The 18,077-nt window shown below is 38.1% G+C and overlaps 1 protein-coding gene across 3 annotated transcripts in view; it reads left to right on the top strand.

Annotated features, from left to right (window-relative positions):
- Positions 1–960: 960 nt before the first annotated feature.
- Positions 961–18,077, top strand: part of CDH18 (cadherin 18) — a 542,660-nt gene continuing 525,543 nt past the window's right edge. For all 3 annotated transcript variants that reach the window (XM_030041847.1, XM_030041846.1, XM_030041840.1), the window contains exon 1: positions 961–1,261. The gene's annotated coding sequence lies outside the window, so the exon portion shown is untranslated. The remainder of the gene's footprint in view (positions 1,262–18,077) is intronic.

Here is an 18,077-nt window from a genome sequence, read left to right as displayed (position 1 = left end):
GTGATAAAAATACTCACTTTGCACAATATCCATCCTGAAGTTTTGTTTTTAGCTACTAAAGGACAGTCTATTGTTTGCAGACATGGGGAACGCAGTGCAGTACAAGATAGGGTATGCTTTTAAAGTACAACAGCTATTTGTTGCTAACTCCCATGTTTCAGTTAGTTCTGCTCACTGTTTTAGCAGAAAAAGCTGTCCCACGTGAATCTGTTGCTGAACAGATATTGTATCTCCAATTCCTCCTGTATCTGAATCTACGTTGTTTCCATACAGACAAATTCTTAAAAAAAAAACCAAAAAAACATACAAGCTGAAACATAAACAGTGTAGGAAAGAAGGTAGTTCATGATGACAGGGTTAGAAGTACAGTCTGTGAAGCACAATTTTCCTGCTTCTTCATTTATGCTTAATTTCTACACTTGCCATAAACAGGTCTAAGTTACAAAACTTGCTACTGAATTTTTCAGAACACAAAGCCTGAGACTTGCCATGCAGGTTCATTTCTAGATTGGGGGGTGGGGGGAGAGTGTGTGTGTGTATTTTCTTTTCTTTCTTTCGTTTTTTTTTTCTAATATGCATTTTAAAACACATAGAATGGATAAAAATTTAAAAGTGTTCAGAGTGCTAGTGCTGTACAATGTGCATGTTTATGTAACTCTCATGAAAAAACACAGAGAGAAAGATAGCTTTGAACCTGGGCTCTCCTAAACAATTTTTCTTTAAGGGAGATAAAATAATGAAAAATACTTGGTTAAACTGCTGGCCAAGTTCTTATTGTTTGCACCACTCCTGGAAAAGACCCTGGGGAGCAGCAGTGGAATCTGTGCTATTGATTGGCTGGTTAAATAGAGGCCTATTAGATTCAGACAGGCTAGATTGATTATACAGCAGCAGAAGGAGCTCAGACTCAGAGCTGAGTGAACGTCAGGGTGAGAGAGGGAGAGCAAGCGAGAGAAAGCGCACAATAGAGGGAGACTGTACACACTATAGCATCAGTATGTGACTGCTGGTGCCTGATAATACCGATATCGAGCTCCTTCAGTGGACAACTTGCTGAGCTACCTTTTTTCATTTGCAAGAGGATGCCAGCTCTAAGCCAATGCAACTGATAACAGACTGGACATTGGAATAGTTCATTTAACTTGTAATTACATCTCTTACGTTCTGCATCTCTGAAGAAAGGCTTATTACGGAAGACAAAAATTCATCGTGTCCCCTTAGCTCACATAGTACTGATGATATACAGAGTTTGATCTTGCAGGTAAGGAAATTATCCTTTGCTTTTCTGAGCAGATAAAAAAGGAATTATTCTTTTTGTATCTTGCATGTTAAATACAAGCTTTGGCATCTGTTTACAGAATGCATTTATTGCACTTAAATTTCTTTCACTCACAGATGATATGTATCAAATATTGTGTACAAAGACAACTAAGAACAGGACATGGTTTGTGCATTGTATTTATCATGTTTAACCCTTCAAGTAAATGGGAATGAAGCAGCCAGAAGAGATTATTTCTAACTATTTGTGTGATGTTTTAATGTAACTTGTCCCACACATGCTAAGCAGTCTGGAGTAATAACAGCGCACAAGCTCTCTCATATTATTAATTTATTATTGTACATGTTGTAAAGCTAGGTAGAGAGACATTTACCTGGAGGATTTCTCAGTGCTTGTCAGTAGTTTGAAACAGTATCTGTCTTTTGACTGCAAGCTTACCTCTGCTGTGCAAACATGATCTGCCTTAAATAATATGGCATTAGACTGCCATCTTTTTATAGATACAGTAGTTATTGCTAACGTTCTGCCTGCAAAGCGAAGATCAAGGCTTATGACCTGAAATATGAAACCTAGGATGTTCTGTTACGCTGTGCTGCATGTTTGAAGCAGTCAACCCATGGACTGATTTCTTGTTTTGAAGTGACATTGACACTACTGTCTCCTAAGTGCCCAGCTCTACATAAACTTTCTGCATATTTCCTTCGGCTGTGTTGGAAATGGTTTTGCTGTGGTAGGTGATAGGTTGTGATAGGTTGCTGTGATTTTGAAGGTGGTAAGCTAAAACTGAAATAACCCAGCTTTTGGTTACGTAGCAAGTCAAGAAGTTGATTGACTTGGTGTTTACAGGCCATGGGAGCATAACGCTATGAAGACAGCGCTGTCACTTCATTAGTAACACGTTCCTTCCAACTGTGATAATCTGCACCACCTTCCTCATCGGTTTGTGCGCTCTGCTCTTTGCTCCAAACTGAAAGGATTTTTTCATATACCAGCTATTGTGAGTACTCCCTCTGAGTGCAGCAGAGGCATCAGCCTATTAACCCAAGCATTTAAGCAGATTTGCAGCCAGCCAAGTACAACTTTCCAATGCTTTGTCCAGTTAAGAAACAGTCTAGCAGCAATAGCCCGCTAGAGACAATGCACCTAACTGTAATCCAATGACAAAAACATCACAAATACAGAAAAGGACTTTCTTCTCTTCCTCTATCAAGATATTTGTTATAAGTTTCTATAAAGCACCATACTCAAATACTTAATGATGTCTCAAAATCCCAAATGTGAAGTGAAATTCCCACAGTTACCAAAATGATTATTTATAATTTGTAAAAGACATTATAAATGTTGGGGACCTTAGACATATATAGATTTTTTTTTTTTTAAAACTAACAATAATTTGAAGGAGTGGCTAATTGACCACAAGAACAAAATATGCAAGGCTTAAGAGACAGCTTCATGTTCTATAATGTATTATATGAATAAGCACTAGCAAAACAAGAAGTACACTGATGAGCCAAAACCAAAGGCTTATTTAAACTATAGCATCTGTGCTGTTTTATTTCTTTATATTTTCTCTGTGAATAATGTCTATGTTGGTTTTTTTATGTACAAAATTGATCCATGTCAGCAATTTCAATGTTTTCTTCTGCAATTCTTTCCAGGTAGCAAGAAAATCACTTGGGGGCACATTTTGCCACCTTAGCTTTCATTGAGTGGTATTTTACTCCATAAAATACTGCCAGAGGTGAGGACTGCATACATTGACTATGGAGTCAGAGTGTCAGAATCTGACCATAAATAATGGAAAGAAACCCTTTACATTTTAATTAACTGTAAGACAAAGACCTGGGTATGGGGCATTAGATCTACCAAATGTAGCCAGAATTTTATAAGGAGCTAAGATAATTGGACACCTAATTCACTTTGGCTCCTTACAAAACTTAAGGCCCGTCTGAAAACATTTCATGTGCAGTTTGACTTGCAAAACTAAACCTTTACGTATGCTCAAAAGCTTTCTTACAGCTCTTATTCATTTCTCTCTTTTCCTTCTTTAAAGCCTTGTTTACTATATCTGTGCTCTTTAAATATACCTTATAATTTTGTGATTGAAATCAAAGAATTAGCATGATTTTATTTCCAAAGACGGTGATATGATTCCCTTCAGATTAGTATCTGTTAATATTCAGGTTACATCCTAACCATGAAACTCCAAATAATACTAAAAAGTATTTATTTTTGCAAAAGGAATGTTCCATTTGAACATTATTTTTTTAAAAACACAAAAGAAAATCATAAGCCCAAACAATTAGTTTAAGCTTATACTCATGAAATATGTTATTCATTTCCACATTAAAGATTTACAGTGTAAGCATCTTCTTTTGTAAGATTCAGGAAAAGTAGCTAAAAAAAACTCAAATCAAAAAGATTTTAAGAGTGTACATATTACAAATTGTGCATTTTCTTTCAAGTCTATAATGCTGTTAATCTGGAACTTTTTGCAACACTTTGAACTAGTTCAGTTGCCAGGTTAGTCTTCTTGAGAAAAAGGTGATGCCTTTTTGAAACTAATTTTGCATTGCTTTCCAGCTTGAACTCACAGAAAGTGAAATTTATTTTTATTTTCCTAGATAACTTGAAGCCATTAGGGGGCTCTTTCCTCCTATGATATCACACAGAAGGCTGCATTAAACAGATATAGCTGCTTACTAGACTCGTTACCAAAAAAAATCCTGCTTGAATTTATTCTGGGTGTAGACCATTTTAATAATACAGAGCAAATAATTTTTTTTTTTTTTTTGGTGTGTGGAGGGGGACTGTTTTCTTATGCAGATAATTAAAAGAGGACAGTTCTTCCACTGCCAGTCAGATGGCTATGTTTTGAAGTTATCTTGTGCCCCATAAAGGGGAAGCAGGGAACATGTTCAGCAAGAACACAGTACTTTGAAGCAATCTCTGGGGTTACTAAGTCAAGTTAGCAGTCTGAACAGACTGAATATGAAGCACTACTAATGTCCAAAAAGCTTAAGTTTACTTATTCCAGTAACTGTGACCAACAGTGCAGCTAGCATTGAAAAAAAAAGTTATCCCGTTGAGTAGTTATATTGTACAGATAGGAACCTTAAGTATATAGAACAGACATACTGTTCTCTTACACAGCTTTCTTTCAGAAGGGCAGAGTATGTCACCAGGATCTTTGGATGACTGTTCATTGCACAAAGTGAGAAAGGTAGTTTCAATTTTGCAAACGTTTACTCATGTGAGCAGCTGCACTGAAGTCACTGTGGACCAAATTCTAGCACCCTTTGTTCTGCCTATTATGCCTTCAGTAGTTCCTGTAAATTCATTGCACCACCGTACCTGAAATCAGTTGTGAAGTTTGTACTATTCCTTGTGGGAGTTAGAAATAACTACTGAATAGTCAAATGCAGATTAAGAAAAAGTAATAGATTTGTTGTAAAGCACAGCAAGGTGGTTGCAAGCACTGCAGCAGCATGCTGAGGTTAGGCCAGGAGAAACATGAGTGTCAAAAGACACGCAAAATAGTTGTCTACCTGTTCTAGTCTTAAAGAATTTTCTTATTCCTGCCAACCTTGAAAGAAGAATCCCATGTTGGTAGATGACTTTACCCACCCTGACCAACTTGCTACTTTACATTGTTTAGCTTGGAGAGATTCCAGTACTACCAGCTCCATTCAAGAAAAAAAGAAAATAAAAAAAGGACTGACACCCTTTCTGGTGCTCTACATTAATGACATAGGAGAATAAGCTGGCCAAGTTGGAATTTTTTATGATTTTTTTTTTTCTAAGCTAAAAAAAATTATGTCCTTTCTTGGTTTTACTACAGATGTGAATAGACTCTCAATTTATGCACAAGCTTATAGCAACTATCTTATGATAGCAACTATCTTATGACATGCAAGGAAGAGCTTTGTTCTGTTAAACTGCATCTAGAAATTCCAACTAGGATCTGAAGACATTGTGTTTACTGCTGCATAGACAGGGAAACAGCCTTAGTCTGAAGTTCATGCAATATAATCAGAATTGTCAAAAACTGGAATAAAGCAAGTATTATTTCGGAGATACGTAACTGATGGTTCAGACTCATGGTAGATGATCTTCAGTAACTATGTTATTAGCACATAGCAAATACAGTATCATACAAATTAGCTTACTGTCAGTGCAAGAGGGCTTTTTCATTGCTAAAAGGTGGCTAAAGTTAACTGTGACTCACTTGTATTTCAAGTAATTAACTACGTACATGAACAGTCACCAAAGCTTAGCTGGTATAATTCTTAGTTATCCTGACTTTCTTTAAGGTCCAAATCAGGCTAAGCAAATTGCCTGAAGATGACAGAAGGTGTGTGGCAGAAGCCATTAACAGAGACCACTTCTTGGTTGGAGTCAAGTACCCTAGCTGTAAGACTCTTTTCTCCTCTATAAAACACCCTTTAATTCAATTGTATGCTCTGCTTCCTTGAAATCAATGACATTTCATTAAAAAAATAAAAATTACACCCATACAAGATTCTTGCCACAAAGTTTCTGCAGAGCTTCACTCCAGAGGTAACTCTAATTTACTGGTCGGTTAGTTTATCCCTTACATACACACACTATGCAAAGCACTTGGAAATACTTTTGAATGAAGATTGTTGTATAAATGTAAAGTATTATAATGGCAAACAGAAGTCACTCAAACTTCAGCTAATGAAACCTGCAACAGACTGGGATGCTCTATTAAGCATGAATAAATCATTTGTCTCTGATGAATGTTTAAAGATTGATAAAAACCAATTCTTCAGACACGTACTCAAATAAGAAATGCTTAAGTTTTTTTTTCCTGTTTCATGCTTTTCTGCAATATATGCAGGGAATCATTCATATGTCTAGATGGTAGAAGTAGCACAGTTTATAAAAGCAATTCATGTACATATTGTCAAAACACTTTAAAGACAAATAGTAACAGCACAGACTAAAATACACATCGTAATGTAATAAAAAGCAAGAGCTCTTAATCTTAATTGCTTTTAGTGGAAAATAACATAACTTAGCAAGTGGGGATCTTTCCCAACTCCTCTTTATGTACCTTGCATTGAAAGAACAGCCTGCAGCTTCATCGTATTTGCGTACAATCCCTGGGTTAAACCTAAATATATCTATATGTGCATGTATCTCTACATCTACCTATATTCAAGCTTATCCTTTACTATCTGTATTCCACACAGATGTATATACACCCATTATAGTGAATTTGCAATTTTTAACAATACAGCCATGTAGAACCCAACCATGTTCTCTGTGTTCCATAGAAGAAAAGGGTTTATCACTTGTGAGCTGAAGCCCCGCTTGAGGGTACAGGTTATGAGAAAGGTGCCACCAGGAAATGCAGATGAGCAGATCATCAGATGCCAGGATCCTAACAAGAAAATTTTATTTTCCCTGATATTGAAAGTATTTGGTTAACATCATCTGTTTAGTACCTTATGCCAATAAAAAGAGTATCAGTGGCCAGAATTATAGCTGTTATGAAGCTGCTTATCACTAGCTAAGCTGGAGCAAAGCGTGAAAGCTCTAGAGTGTCCAGTAAAAAATCATTCCTGGATTGCATGGCCAGAAGCCTCTTCCAACAGATGTGTCATGCAGACATTACTTTGAAGGTCAGAGAGAACACTCTGGGGATAGACACGTTCTTTTTGCATTGTGTGTCCATGTACTATTTGACTGTCACAGCATATCTAAGACCTTGAACAACTGCTTATCAGTTATCTGACCTGACTAACTCCCAGATACATGGGACGAGGAAGACAGGATCAGTGAAGTGGTGCAGGAATACAATTAATAGACCTTGTCACAAGTTATTTTTGTATTGTTGAGGAAAATCATTCAAATCAAAGTTGTACCTTACTGTAAGATGGCACAGTAAACTGACTTTACTTTTCTAGGAAACAACTAGATAATTATACACACCCCACACCCCCCCCAACAAAAGGGGCAACCTCCTCCCCACTCCAGGTCATCTTTTCAATGTCTTGCCCAAGTGCAGCAAATGTAAACATGCCTGGGACACATCAAATTTCTTAAAACTTAAACAATTAGATCAAATGGCACTAGGCAGAGAGAAAACAGTATGTACAAATCCTATCTAACTATATACATATGAATCTAAAACAAAACAACACCCCACACAGTTATTAGTTATTAGAATCCTTAGTCTGATGGTTATATAATTCTCTAAGGCATTTAAATTTCTACCAATTTCTTTTGTTCATAAGTATAGAAATATATGAAACCCATGAACTTCTTCACCTGTTTTCCTATCTAAGTGTTCCTGCCAAAACTTTGGAGAAGCCCCAGTGCAAGAACTGGCATCAGTTTGTGTTGTTGATACACACTGGTGAGAAGTGAATGTCAGGAATTACAGGATGTCAAGATTAACTCACCCACAAGCTTTTATCATGCAAAACAGTTTAAACTCCTTTCATTGAGGATAGGTATTTTCATTACTTAGTATAAACCTTGGCATAAGAGTATGCATATACACAGTTACCAAGAAATAAATGACATACTGTAATTCTCCATTCTGGTTTACCTTCATGTATTTTCTTTGACTCTGTCATGGTTTAACATTCTCAAGAGGAATCACTCAATGCTTCAGCCACCAGCATTTTTCAGACAGTAATTCGAAGCCCAATCTTCTGGCTATGCAAATCGCAGCAATATCACTACAGTGTTTCCTACTTCTCTAACTACTCATCATCTTTATTTTCATAAGATATCTGGAGAAGTTTTAGATCTACACCAAAATCCAGAGAGAAATGCTGTACAATATGTGAAAGTATTACATATAACAAATATGTAAGTATCTGAAAGTAAAAATGAAGAGCAAAAATCATACTGAAGAAGTAATACTGAGTTTGACAGGAATTACCTGATACAGGCAGCATCACTTATTTCAGCCTGCATGGTATTTGGATCTCCTGTGGGTCAATTATGCTTTTGTTTCTACTGCAGGACATGGCTGCACTTAACATATTGAGCAACCAGCCATAGATCTTACACAATGTTGCAAGACTAGAACTTATGCTGAAAAACACTGGCATTTTCTTGGATGGTATACTGCAAAATCAGCTTGAAGTGTTCTCTGCTGAAGATAGATAGGTGTTTTAAAATAAAAACTTCTTTGCAAGTCTCTCCTGTACCTAGGACCAGAAAGCTGCTAGTGTCTAGATGTAACTTGAGCTGCTTTTTTTAAAATTTGGTTTCTCAACATCTGTATCACTTTTCTCATGTTTTCTTCACATTCAAGAGGGATTTCTGTCTTTTTTTTTTTTGGGGGGGGGGACGGGACACAGAGTGGGTAGTGCAGGAAACAAATACTATGTTTTATTGAGAAAATAAGAACATAAGGTCAGCCACTCCAGCCTGTAGCAATACGGAATTTCTTATTTTGGGGGATAAGAATTGTTGAAGGCTTTGTGGTTTTTTTTTTGGTGGGTTTTTTTGTTTGGTTTTTTTTGGGGGCCAGGGGGAGGATGTTGGAGATGAACCTCTAGCCACTAAGGTGACAGGTACTCTATACATCAATTAGATAGATATTTCATGTGGGCAGAAAATGCTGTGATCTGTTTCTCTTCCTGATTCTTCTGCCTTTTGTAAGAGAGTTTACTTTAGTTATAAATTTGTTCAGTTTCATCACACTTCCATAAATCTTGAACTTGGGTATTAAATTAAATCCAATTAGGTCACCCTGTAGCATGCTTTTATTGTAGATGACACTTTAACCATTCTGGATTTAGCTGCAGTTCTGTGCTTTCTCAGTATGTGTCAACTACGAAAATTCAACATTAACATAAGGTGCCCTACTCTCAGTAATGATAATATGTATCTGGAAATACAGACTGTGAAGTCTTATGGACTTCAAAGAAGAATCTTTAGGAAAAAAACCACTATGTTCAAAACCACAACTAGTGGTCGAACCAGGAGACGTTACAATGTTCTACTTCTAAAAATATAATTCAATATTACCTTATTTTTATACTTGTTTCAGTAAGTGACTCATGTTTTTTGTCAGTGTACCAATGTAAAAGAGATATAGGAGTCTAATAGGTCTTTTACTCAAAGGCAGCTCTTACCTTGGGCATAGTGGAACGGATCCCTACCACAACTTTATAAAACTTCTTTAAATCTTTCGTTGTCATCCTGTCTTAATACTGACACATAGTCATGCCGTGTTGTGGAGGTTTAAGGGAACAGCAGTGTGCAAAACAAGAACATATTTAACAAATAATCTTGTCTTGGTAATATTGTCTTGAACATGAATAAGCTACACAGCTGTTGTTTTATATGACATTCTTTTAAATCTCTGTTCCATTATAGATTCATATGTATGCACAACTGACTCTACTACAGAGTTTGCTTTTGAGATCTCAATCAGCCAAAAAACATTAAACCCACCACTGTTAGTTTTATTTCAGATAAAATGCAGTATATGCTCAAAATTTCACTTTTTTCCCCCAAATATTGTGAATACTTGAAGTCACTGATTAAATGACCTACCTAAGTCACTAATTCTAATGCACAGCCTACTACTTTTGAAATCAGACCCTAAACATCATTTGCCTCCAATGTTCCAAGAACCAGGATGATTATTCCTCTGAGCCAGCAAAACTGTTCTGGCGTAAAGCAGCATATAAATTTTGGCTAATGTACCATACATCAGATGAGACATTGTCATTATAATTACTATGACTTTTAATTATACTTATTCCATCATATTTTAAAGTAGTGAAGCCACCAGTAATTTAAGTATATGATTTTGCACCACACTGAGATATCTTCAGTGTCTTTTTTTCATCATGAATACAGGTTCTGCTCCTTGTGCCTATCACTGTGAACTATTGAGCACAATATTAGGTACCAAAAAAGATATTCTCAGAGATTTTGAACAATTTTTTAACAAAGAAAAAAATACATCTCCAAATAAAGTGAGAATGAACTCCTTGTTTAGGAAATGGAAAGCAAGATGTAATGAAGGCCGTAATTTTTATTGCTGTTTTACCTTACAATTCTTTCTCAAAAAATAAATCAATACTTTCACATGAACCAGACACATAGGATTGTTTATCCTGACAAGGACCAAAGAAATATAATACCACCTTTCTACCCATGTTATATTTTCTGACAAATCTCCGTGTTATTCTTTTGCATTAATGGACATTTCTACCCTCTTTCTCCCCTTCCTTTCTCAGGAAGGGGATAGTCCTAGAGGTATTATGCTTTTGGAAAATAGCTGTAAAACCTATTCTTGTAGATATAATTCATAAAATTCAGAAAGTCCAGGAACACTGTTGAAAATGTTCTACAACTAAAATGTAAAACAATCTTTCATGTGTACATGTCATCAGGGATGCTAGCCTTATTTCATACAAATAAGTATGGATTAAATCAACCAACAAAACACTGGAAATCTAAATTTGATATATTGGAACCATGTAGGGATAGATGCACTCCTCTTTCACAATGCAGTATTTGCTTCTCATGTTAGTGACTTAAATCAAAAATTACCCAAGTTAGTGACTTAAATTAAAAATTACTCAGAGTAAAACCAGAAGACTCCTCTCCTTACTTTGAATTTCCTTTGAACATTGGTGATTTTGCCAATTACAGAATGAATAATTCAAGGATAGCACTAGTTACCTCGAAAATACTCCCCTTAATGTACTGTGAGAAAAAAAAATATTGAACAGAATTCAACTCAGTTTTCTAGGTGTCTTAATTTAAACTCTGCACTGAAAGCATTCATTTGAGGCAAAAAGCAAACCTATTTCTACTCTTCAGATATTGCGGTGATGACACAAATATATTTAATGAGACTTTTGCCTCTACAACACAAAGTGCTCCTGTCCCATAGTTTGTTTCACCAAACTGCACGTGGGCGCAGTGACCCATAATGAAATATACTGGATGATTTATATTCAGTCATAAGTAGGTGAACAACTTATTTTCTTATGCATTATCTAGACTGAGAATCATATTTGACATGCCAGGATGTGATCTCCACGGGAATTACAGCTACAATTTGTTTATGTGTAAACACATACAAACAAGTGCATATAGATACCTACAACTATACAACCCGTGTCCTAACCACAATCCAGAAGCTTCTGTTTGAAAACCGAAAAGTCCCAGTTGGTCCAGGACTTTCAAAGATAAAATTTATGCACCAGAGAAACTGAAATGGAAATGAACTGCGCATCATGATAAAATGGCATGCTTGTTCAGCAGTAATATTTTGCCGTGAACGCCCCCCCCCTTACCTGCATTTAGTGTTGATTGCTCGGTTCACTGAAGCGCAGGATGCTGAGCAGAACATGGGTCAATAAAATAATTTATAACGATCAACCTTCTGGGCAAACTATGGGATGAACTAGTCTTTAGTGTTTTCTTCTAGCTGAGGAAATCTGTTCTGCCGTTGATAAATATTCGCCAAACCATCAGAAAATCCACCAGCCTCTGTAACTTTTACTCCTTACAGAGAAGGCAGAGGGTGTATGCAAAACCGATACATTGCACTTGAATACAGCGTAACAACAACAAATATCTATTTTTAACCTACGTGACTCTGATAGACACATTAATTAATAACAGGACTGGTTTAACAATAACAGAAGTTGACGTCGGGGTGACTTCAAGTCAGGGAAAACGACTTCCCTGAAACGTGGCGAAAGCAACGTACGAACCGTTCACCGCCACCCTGGCGAAACGAAGAGCAAAATACCCACGTACCTTCTCACAGCTTTCCGCTGAGCGTCACGGAACCCCCCTCACAGACGCGCGAAGGGCCGGTCCCCCCGGGGCCGTGCCCCGATAAATGCTGTCCCGCCGCGCTGGGGGGGAACAGCCTCCCCTCAGCCGCCCGCCGAGGCTCCCTCTGGCGGCGGGTAACGCCCCGCCGCGCGGGGCCGCGGAACCTTCTGGAGCGCGGCCCCCAGCGCGGGAAGGAGCTGCCCACAGAGAGGGCGCGGGGGGCGGGGCGGGCGGTCTCCTGTCAGCGTCCGTCGGGGGGAGCAGGAAGAGGCGCCGCGCTGCGCGGTGAGGGGCTGCGGTGAGTCCCTGCGGGTCGCTCCTCTGTCTTTCTCCGCTTCTTCTGTTTGAGTTAGCGGGCGTGCGGGGCCCTCTTCTAGAGGACCGCGCTGTGGCGGTCTGCCTCTTTGCGTGGTTTGCCCCAGCGCCGGGGGGCGGCTTGGTTTTCTGTTGTGTTTGCTGGAGTAGAGCCTGGGCGGTCCTGGGGGCGGCTGGTGAGGGGGCAGCCAGGCTCGGGGGGGGGGGGGGGCGAGAGTGAGGCCTTGGCACGTCCCGGGTGTTAAATCTCAGGGAAAGTCGCCTGGGACACTTCAGCCAAAACCTGTTTGCCGGAGGGCGGAGGGTGGCGGTGGGTGAGATGCGAGTTGTCACGGGTGGGTTTAGGAGAAAGGAAGGGGCTGGGGAGGAGGTGGGGGCAAAGCCTGGGGGGGGGGGGGGGGGGGAGGCAAGGTGGGTGCGGAGGTGCCGGAGTGCCAGGCTTTTAGTGCAAGAGCTGTAACCGGTGGTACTATCGGCAAAATAGGGCAACATCGTTGATCCTCAACTCTAGAGCTGCGTTCTGTCATGGGCGCTCCGGAGGGAAGGGAAGGAAAGGAAGTAAAACAGTATTCTGCTCTGAAGGCTAGGATCGTGTTTGGCTCCACTTTTCTCTTTTTACCCTAATCTTAAATCTTGTAGAATCACGCTCTCCTACACTGCTGGTAAACCAGCCTAATTGGAGCAAGGGTGAAGGTGTTTCAAACTTTGGGTGCTTTATCTGTGTTCAGCACGCAAATCCAAATGAAACAACATTAAGAGTCTCAGAGAGATGTGCAGCTGATGCTTATTTCAGAGACTCGTGTGCTAGGAATTAATTCTGCTATGCTGCTGGCAGATGGAGGGATGCTCTGGCCTTTGCCTTGCTTAATCTTGCCATCCCATTGACAGTGGCCAGAGTAGCCCTTGAACAAGCTGTCGTTACTCATTGCTGCCAGACCTGTTGCAGGTGATTCCCACGGCACTCCCTTTGCTATCCATGACCTCCCTGTTGCAGAAGTCTTTGGTTTTCCAAAATGGTTTATTCAAGCTGTCACTCTGTTGCGAAAAAGTAGAAAAATGATGGGCAGTTCATGAAATGACAATGACTCCACGGCATAGGTTCCCTTTCAGAGATTAATTTTGCCCCATGTTTCAAGAGCAATCTGTCATACTGATCCCAAAATAAGTTATACCTGAATTGGAGATAGGTGTTTCCTGCAATTCCCAAGTTCACTGGGAAAGGTGCGTCTGAATTAATGGAATTATAACTGATCCCATTTGGACTGCTGTTGTGAAAATACTGTTTGCAAACATGTATTGTGGGAGTGAAAACAACCTTCTTTCTGTCCTCCCTCCCTAGGTGTAGTGCCTAAGTCTTAAATTTAGTTGATTAGTTAACTTCAGGAGTTCATTAAAATATGTCTGCTTAATATTACTGAGTGATATTGGCTTAACTCTACCACTTTTTCATATGTGATAACTGGAAAAAAGAAGCCTATGTTGCACCTAAGCTTTCATTCATAGTACCAAATTCAGCCCTCTTCTTTATCAAATGTTAAACTGGGGGAAAAAAATATTAAAACAAAGATTTAAAAATTAGCTGGGGATGGTTCTCAGTGGAATTTAGGATTATGATTAATATTTCAGTGGGAAAATAAAATTTTGCTGTCCTGTAAAAGAGCAGTTTCCTTCTACCTGAAGATTTATGGCCTGTTGAAAAAGTCAGTTCAAGCATGCCCAAAATGCATTACTGTTCTTGCTCTCTGTCTTGATTGAGTCACCCACAAATGCATGTAAGACTTAGAAACAGTTAGCCTCTAAAATTTTTCTTCTGAGTCATTGCAATTCTCTCTGAATTTTAGAAGGGCTTTAGAAAGTGATCTGTGAAAAACAAATCTATCTGGGTTTTTTTTGATGGGACTGGAAGAGAAGAGGCAGGTGACTTCTGGAGGTCTTTTGGTGGATTTTGAAACTACTCTGGAGATTGGAAGGTGAAAAATAAACAGTATATTTCTTTGGAAGCACAATTTCTTCACTCTGCTGTTGAGGAGTATGGTTTGTAGGTTTGTGAGAGGTTTATTTCTTCAAGTACACATTAAGATGGATAATTTTCTAGGATTATTCTTTCAGATGGATTCAGAATTAGTAGAAAGGAGCATGATTTAGATAAAAACAAAAAAGATAAATTACTTGCTTTGTTTCAAGAGCAAAAAAAAATTTAAATTTCGGAGCTTTTGTCATCTCTGAACTTGGGTTAAATGACAAGTCTGCTACATGAAGACTCTTCTACAGTTGAAGTTCTTGTAGCAAAGGGTCCATAACTTAAAAATAAATTGTGACTGTTAGGTTTTTATTTGACAAGTGAGAGCAGAGCTTTTACTGCGTTGTGGTGTTCTTTGCAGGCTGTTGAAATACCCATATGGGTTCAGTATTTTTTCACTAACAGGTGCTATTATATACAGCCATTCACTGAATTCAAATTGTTCATGGTCTTGGATGTTTCTGGGAGCCAGCTGATAAAGGACCTTATTCTTAAGAGCATTTCCATTCCCTGCTGGATTTTAATACAATAGCCAAGCACTCAAATTATAATTTTCAAAACTACCTTGCAAATTATTACCAAATGCTGATGAAATACCCAGCGCTCTGCCATCTGTTCTTTCAAAATCACCAGTGGGACATGGTCAGTGTAGGAGCAGTTACTTATCCATATGACTTCTTATTTTATAGGGCTGCCTGGTGTTTTAATTTTCTTCTGGTCTGAAGTCTTGCCCACATTTTTGACTTGTAATACAATACTTTCTTTCCTTTCCCAGCTAAGTTGTGGCGTATTTTGATAACACTGCACCCCAGGTGGTGTTATCCTGTCAGGAATACAAGTGGTAGTCAACAGGAGAGAATCCCGAATTGCATTCATAGAAGAAGTCTTTGGGGAAGATGAACAAAGGCATTCTTTGCAAGTCAGTAGGAAAGATGAACAGTTATAAGGAAGAGCAGTGGTTATTTAGAAAAATTCCCTCAATGAATCTGGTTCTCTGTTTTTTATGTGCTCTGCAAAGAAAATTTTCTGGCTGTGTTTGTGGAATATTCTCTTCTATTGAAAAACCATTAGACAATAGCTTACAATTTCCTACAGCTAATGGAGATATTCTGATATAGTATAAAATCAAAGTTGGTGCAGACCGTGTATTTAAATTCTGATCTAATCTATATCAGAGTATGATGTAATTCATGAACTATGCTACATGGATTAGGGGATCTTGAGTAGCAGCTGATTTTTATTTAAAATTGGTATGGTAAGTTTTAACATTTGCCAGTTTGATTGCAAAATTTCCTTTTATCAGAGGGTATTGTAAATTTGACAAATTAACATTGATTCTGAGGCAAAATTGCGCTATTATGTCACCGGTAGAAGCAATAGTGACACGTACAGCCATGTTACTCTGTAGGCACAAATCTTGTCTGAGTTGTGTGTGGAATACAAATATAGAAATATGTATTGATACTGGAACTATAACACTAATTACTATTAACGTTAAGCTACTTCCTAAGGGAGGTGGTGGATTATTTATAACCTGACAATTTTACATAAAGACTGAATACCTTTCAAGGTTGATAGCATAGTTTAAATAAATATTGTTTTTTTTTTCACGTGGACCAGAGTAGATGAAGTCCTCTTTTTTGTTGTTGTTGTTGGTTTTTTTGTTGTTGTTGGTTTGTTTTTTTGGGGTTATGTTATGCAAGAGGATCAGTCAAGGTCTTCCTCAACTTACTAATATTTTTGAGGACAAAATAGTTACTCTCATGTCTTCATAGATCAGATCCTCTAATTTTTTTAATCTTTTTTTTATGTCGTAGTGGCTTTGTCTCAGCCCTGTGTCATTCAGGATTTTTTTTAAAGCATCATTGGATCAGATAAAATTTTCACAGCTATTTTTATAGTGTTCTGCTATTTGTCTTGGTGCTTTTCTACCTGAAGAAAGGAAGAAGATATATTATGAACATGTGAGTTATACCTTGCAAAACCAGGAAGCTTGGGTGGGGATTTCAGATTGATAGGTGGCTCTGGGTATTTGTCAAATGTAGATTTTTTTTTTTTTTTTTTTTTTTTTTTTAACTGTGTGTGTTTTTCTGGATGAGGAGAATAAATGTGTCTACACTGTGTATTGAACACCCTAAAATTTTGGGGAAAAGGAGGTGAAGATAAGTGCTCTAGCTATTGATCTTAGTAAAGCCCTAGAACACTTCTGTACAATGTACAAGCCCTTGCATATCTCTGTAGGCAGGAAGACCACAACTGTTAGTCCTCAGGTCCCTGTTAGTTATGCCTTCGTAGAAGGTAGGCAATGCAATGTACTTGCAATATTATTATCTCATACCATTTTCTTGAAAGTGGAGGGCAATTAAAGATGTATGCAAAGCAATCGTGTGCCTTTCTGAAAGTAGTTTTTTACTTGTTTATGCCTTATAGGAATTACTTGATGTCATCTGCAAAATTTTTATTTAGTTTTTCTCCTAAATAATGAGAATATTTGAGAAATATTGTCTCTTGATTGTTGAGGGACTTCTTGTGAAAATTATGATTTTTTAAAATTACTTCTGTGCACTTCAGCATTAGTAGGCATCATGTATTTGCCAGGAAAAGAAATGTATTTTGAGTTGATTTCCCTCAAATCAGGAGTTTTTCAAATCTAAACAAGTTCTGAGAGTACACTATAAAATTGTTATTTTTGTGCTTGTAAGGCATGGAGCATTGAACTAGCTGTTTTATATGTGATTGCAATAAAAACAGTATGTTTTTTCTACTTTTAGGCTGGATGTGAATATTACCTGAAGTTTGTGGTAGGTTTAAGGTGATCATTGGGGGGCAGGCAGGAAACTACATTTGCAGTCATGTAGAAGGAGCACAGGGTGATGCCCTATATTAACCTATAGGGTGGAGAAAAACACCAGTTGTACCAGGTGCCCTCTGTAGATGTGGTGAGTCTGTAGAATTTTCTTGAAGCACTTCTCCCTCCCAGGTGCAGTTATACCACCAGAAAAGACAACGCATGGGAGGAAAACTTGTAAGATGCATTCAGATGCAGCAGCCTGTTCATAAATTTGATGTTGTGTGTTTCATGCTTAATTTTTTGTTTTGTTGTGGACACTTATGCCATCAGGAGTAATTAAGAACAAGCAAAAGAACTGTGCACAGTGAAACAAAAGCTTAAAAATAACTGTACAGCTGTTGTACTGTGACCGTTGTAATGGTATAGCTGGGCATTTGTGCATCTTAGGAATGTAGCAAGTATGCTACAGCAGCTGTTGTAAGGGAGAAGGTTTCTTTTCCGGTTACCTTGTCAGCTCTCAAGAAAGTGACTCGCAAATGGTGAATGAGTAAAACAGTCCCTGTGTTTGTGATCCCTTGACTCATTCCACAGGTTTTGTTTATTTTCTTCCATTTCAAAGATGTTTTACTTCTTCTGTACAGCAAATGGTATCTGCAACGTAAAGGAACAATTCTAGGTTTTACAAGTCTGGGGGTCAGATATTCCCAAGACAGTTTGCTTTTCACAGGGACAAATCTTGAGATACTGAAATTCTGGAAACACAGAAAATTATTAGAGGGGAGTTGGCCCCAGGTGACAAAGGGAAATTGGAAGATAAAAGAAGAAATAAAAAATAAATAGAATCCTATTGCTGCAGAGTACCAGCAGCAATA

Source organism: Aquila chrysaetos, chromosome 18 (assembly GCF_900496995.4).
Source record: "Aquila chrysaetos chrysaetos chromosome 18, bAquChr1.4, whole genome shotgun sequence".
NCBI lineage: Eukaryota > Metazoa > Chordata > Aves > Accipitriformes > Accipitridae > Aquila > Aquila chrysaetos.
Note: the sequence above shows the minus strand (reverse complement) of the source record. Positions and strands in the feature narration are given on the sequence as shown.